The sequence below is a fragment of the Mya arenaria genome, chromosome 12 (assembly GCF_026914265.1).
Source record: "Mya arenaria isolate MELC-2E11 chromosome 12, ASM2691426v1".
NCBI lineage: Eukaryota > Metazoa > Mollusca > Bivalvia > Myida > Myidae > Mya > Mya arenaria.
In genome coordinates, this window is record NC_069133.1 from 67,652,711 (window position 1) to 67,658,710 (window position 6,000).

Here is a 6,000-nt window from a genome sequence, read left to right on the forward strand (position 1 = left end):
AACTTTCGTTTTATTGGCAAGGTAAACGACTTGTTTTAATGCATTAAATGCTTGTTTAGTGCAAAATAACATTTCACTTACATGGTAAAATATGAATATAACTCTTTATGATCAATTTCAACCATAAAATACTTCACTACACACAATTTCAATATTTTTAAAACACCCCCGTTTTTTGCACATTCCCGTTTAGACGTTAGGGATTGGAAGAATCCCGTATAACTCGTCTATTAATTTAGACTACATGTATGAATTGTTGCTGTTTTTCAAGTAAATTCAAGTAAATGTAATTTTGCCGCTCCCTTTGTTTTGTTTTTTGAATGTCAACGCAGAATGAAAAACGCCACCCTAGCGGTCCACACTGGTTATCAAACACTAGCATATCTTCCTAAACTGCGTTCGCGTTTGCCTCCCTTTAAGATTTTAACAATAAATATGTTCAAGCAGATCAATAAATTTTTATTTATTTAGTCAAGGCATTATTTTACAGTCCCGAAATTGATTTTAAGGCAAACATTGAATTCACGTGCAAAAAAATAATCGAAAATCGGCCCGGGCCGCAAAACTGATAATCGCTGAGTCATGCAAATAATCGCGAAATCCCTGTACAAATGTGTTACTATATATAGTAACTTGTGTGTTATAGCTTAATTATGTCACCTGTTTAGTGTAAGCTTTGATAGCTCAATAATGAAGACGCTAGACTCCTATTTTGGCGACGTGGGTTCGAACCCAGTCTCCAACACAATCATTTTTTTTTTACATTTTGGTAATTTTTTACAATTATGACATCAAAGTATACACATTCTATTAGATAAATGTCCTGAGATTCGTTACAGAAAAACACTGTTTTGGTGCAAATCTGTGACACAGTCCCTTTAAATGTCAAATGACTACTGTTTATAGGACTGGTCTGCACTAAATCTTGGCCTGGATGTATCTTTACCATACATCGTAAGGTTTTGAAAAAACTTGCTATGGAAGTTAAACAAGATGAAGCTTTGTCCCAAAGGTCACACGTTTTTTGAAACTCCATGGTATTCTGTGTTACAATGGCATGGAAGAGCATTGTGTCTGTGTCAATGGCTCTATCAACGGGCTCGTCATGCCGCCGTTTTTTGCGTCTAGTTATTTGATTTTATCACATTATCTTACTTTCATTTATTCATGTTTTGTTTCGTGTAGATTATTGAAATGTTACAGCACATCACAATTCAGTACAGAAGTATACATAGCAATGCAGTGCAGGGCAAACTACGCACATTAGGAAGATACTATTCAGTGTATTCTTAACAAATGACATTGAATCAAAGCATGGTTAGACCAGTTTGAAAACTGAATAGTATGTGATTAAAAGAAATGTTGAGCATTTATTTTCACAACATTGTTGGTAAACCCTGCATCGGATGTGGTAGCATTATCGAAAAAAATAGCGGTAACGTTAAACCAATTTTATTTTACTTATAAGAAATATATTGTTTTTGTTACATTGTTTAGGTGGGTTAAGTACAGAGTTGGAACTGTGCTCCCATATATGATGTTGGGGTTCGTGAAACAGTAGAAATTAGTGTAAATACGCGAGCAAATAGGTCAACTATAAAATAAATAGGCAAATTATTAAGAAATTGAAATTGGTGCCTCATATATACATTATATTTGTCCTGTTTTAAGTCATTGCAGGTAACCTCTAAGTGCACGGGAAGTAGGAACAAATTTAAGTTTCTGCATTGGTTGGTTAGACATGACGCAAAAGGCCCTTACAGCCTGATGGCAGAACCAACGTATCAAGTATTTCCATGGCTTCCAATTCTAGTGGCGGTCAATCGGCGACACTCGAGGTGTTATGCTGGTGTTAGATAATTACCAACTTTTTGCGAATTTCATTTGTCACATTTGCAAAGAACTGTGTGCTAGTACTGAACAGTACCACACTGGTGTACAGCAAGTGTCAGCGAAGGCGGTAGCTTTATTTATCAATGTAAATGTTTTCAGAATTTTAAAGGTACTCGCTCATGTTTTTTTGCAAAATGCTCTTTTTAAGCATGACGAAATACTTATGGCAAACCTTAAGGTGTGTTAAAACTAAGATACCAAAAGTTGGAACCCTAACTTACGGGCGTGGGTTCTAAAACCAGAATACTTTCGATAATATAACTGTATTTTTTTCTGCAATTTCGATATCATACTGTAACAGTAAAATATAATAAGTGTTTTCTGATGCATTACCGAGAACCCCCCCCCCCTATTTTTTGGGTCCAAAAGCATAAGCGAGTACCATAAAATGTGTTTACATTATACTCATGTCTTAATATATGTTGTGTGCTTGATATTTTTTAGCTTGATGCCCACACGAGCCCGTGACACCAAGAGCCGGTGCCACCACAGTCCAATAACGAGAATTAAAGGCTATGGCGACGACGACAGTGAGGTAGAAAGTACTGGGACCTCTACAATTCCAATCGGCAGCGGCGTCCAATAAATTTAGAGAAAGGAGTTCCAGTACGTGCATAAATAAGTGAAAATATCAACTTTCAGAACTACTGTTAAATTCCTTTGTTGTTACATGTACTTGCCTTGATAAAAACAGAACACTGGACTTCAGTAAATTATGTCAAAAATGTAAAAAAAATAAAGAAATATTTTATAAATTTAAATAAATATATAATTGGAAATTAACAACTTACCGTTTATTACCGGTTATCCCGTTTATCAAACATTTTACTGATCTTTGAAGCATTCGGAACTCCTCGGCCATTTTTTCAAAAACAACCTCGGATGTATGCCGGTACATCTGTTGAAGTAGTCCGTATTTTTTTGAATAAAAGCATTAATTAAATGTAGTGTTTAAGAGTTGTATTCATTGCTCTCAGTTCAAATTGATTGCCAGTGAAGTGTATTATTGCAAACATAATTACGATTCCCAAGAGTTAAGTCATAAATTTTAACTACTAAATAAGATTACTACGCGATCTATTTGCAGTGGACTTAAACGTACCACTTTTCAAGTATGTAAACCGTCCATATACATCCGAGGTTGTTTTTGAAAAAAATGGCCGAGGAGCTCCGAATGATCTTTGAAGCTGAATGTTCGAACATTTGCTTTCATACCAAACAAATTACAGACAAAAACAACTGTTCGAACAGAAATAAAATTTTATATCATCGTTCAAATGTATATTGAACTATTAACCGTTGTAGTACGTAAAATGAGCTTCCTGGAGAATTCACACACCAATTTACAGATATATCCGATATTTTTTACCCCACCCACATCTCAAAATGTGTCAACAAACTAGCGTGGCATTTACTCTTGTTCTGGAAAAAGAACATTTTAAAGCGAAACAGACTGGTCTCTGACAGTAAGATGACTTAATATTAACTTACTATAAAAACACGCGTGCATACAGTCTTAAACTAGGAAGAATGGTTAAAATCCAATGAGTATCCACATTTGTTTTGCTATTAAACACATTTGACCTTCCAAATGTTCATTCTTTCAATAGCGGCGTAGTAATTTGGTTATGTATTCATGCCCATCTTAAAATAAAAAGAGTTTTCATTATTTTTTTTGGAACATATGTACACTAATAATACTTCATTGTTTACTGTTTATAAAGCTTTGCAATAAAAAACGAGCGAATATTAAGCTATAAGAATGAATAGCAGAGAAATATTTCTCAGCAAACCGAAAGTAGAAAAGTTGACAGCTATAATTATGCATGAGGGGCGCCCCACGGGTAGCGGCGTAAAGCCCACCCTTTTCAAAAAAAGGGGGTAATTCAGAAATAAATAAAAAACAAATAAAACTCCGAAAATAAGCATAAAAGAAACAGAAAATTTGTTTATTTCAGTGTAAGATCGTACTTGATTTCACTCGTGATCATAAAAAAACTACATTTTCACTCGTGGTTTCGCCTCTCGTGAAAATATGTTTTTCTATGACACTCGTGAAATAAAATACGATCTTACACTGTAATAAACAAATGTCCTCTATTCATTTAGAATGATTTCAGGTGTAAAAATACTTTTTTTAAATCATGTTGTTTTTGTCTGCCAGATTTTACATATCGACTAGAGTCTAAAACCTATGCCCTATAGTTTTCTAAGTTAAGTGCACAACATTAAAAGCGCATCAAAATATAGTATATTGCTTATTCTAAAATTAATGAAATTTATCTACATGTAACAATATTGAATCATAATTGGGCTCTCACTTATCATAAATTTATAAATATTACAGCCTTAAGGCAGGTCATATGAGGCTCATTCAGAGTTAGTCCAGTGATACCAGGGTTCAAGATGGGTGAAATTATTATTTTGTATCCATATCAAAGCCATTAGAAGGGATGATACATTACTTTGCCTCTCTTGTTACTATTAAGTGACTGTTTGGCAAATATGTAAACATTTTAATACTTTAAAAAAACACACACAACTTTACACAGTTATAAGTTATACAAATTAATATGAAAAATACTGTGCACAAACTTTTGTTGTGAAGTATAGAACAGCTGCACTCTCACAGAATGAACGTTTGACAACTTGTTTTGTTTGTTTTGTCTTGGAACGAGCCAATGTTTGCAAAAATCCATTGAATCCAGTTATATAAGACTGCTGACAAAAAATTAGATCGCAGATTTTTATATTTAAGTTCAAAAATTGATGTTATATGCATTTTTCTTAAACCGTTAGTAACGGTTTAGGCCATAAAACATAATTTTCGAACGGAAATATGAAAATCTATTATCTGTTTTTTGTCAGTAATCTTATATCATTGGTTAACAGATATTTACGCAAAAATTTGCTCATTCCAGGACAAAAAATAAAAAAGTTGTAAAAATGGTAAATCTTTGAGAGTGCAGCTTTAAAGGTCATGCTCGTAAATAGGTTGTATTTTGGTCAAATACAGCATGTGACAGCTGCCATTTTGGATGCAAAATGTAAACAACAGACGATTGAAACAGATTTTATTTTTTATTTTTTCTGCGGCGGACGAAAACAGGTTGTTCCGGGATATAATTATTAATCATGATTTGTCAACGATATTTCAACATCAAATAATTTACAAGTGAAGAAACTTTCAAAAATATAATTCGTCATGAAAACGATAAACATCCAGTCGAGACATGAACATGTGTAATTAATAAGTTGTTGAAAAAAGAAACAAATATAGCTTGTTGTGACAATAAATGCATTGGCTGCTGCCATTTAAAATGAAATAATCAAACGCAATGACATTTGTATTCTAATAGTATCATCGCAATCACCCGGCATTTGTTTTGTTTCAGATCCAGGTGATGGTGAACAGCCTTATCCACCGGGGCGCCAACACTTCCGCCGCGGACGAATCCCTCAAGACACCTCTGCACTTTGCCGTCGATCTTGGTGTGAATGTTTTAACTGTTGCTTCTCATAAAAAACATTCCTTTAAATCTTTATTAACGTATTGAAAAGTTATATTTGCACCGAGTATTATTGGCAGGGCTTCTAAAAACCGGCAATTTGCCGGTCTGGACCGATTTGACCAAGCCAGACCGATATCAGTTTCAAAAAGTGTATTTTATAATTTCGGTCCAAAACGACGGTCAGTAAAAGTTGCAGAAATTGTAATACACAAATACACAAATATTCATGGGTCATTCACACTTTCAAAACTAACCCCAATAGGTCATAAAAGTGTCTTAGTTACCATGTGACTAATGCGAACAGCTGCTTTTTCCGCAACACTGATCACTCTATAACCTATCTGTTAATTAGCAGACGCTTGCAATCGGTCCAATCACGTGTATTGGTAGGTCACAGAAGACACAATTAAACAAACTATGTGTTAATTGTGTACTTGCAGAGCTCTATCCTGATTGAGTGTTAAAATTGGTCCATATTTATAAGCTATTGGTCTAGTACCGTAAGTCCATTTGGAACTCTTCTGGCTTTTTTTATCAGAAAACAACCGCAGATGTATTTGGACAGTTTGCATACTCAGAAATCTCTATGGTTAAG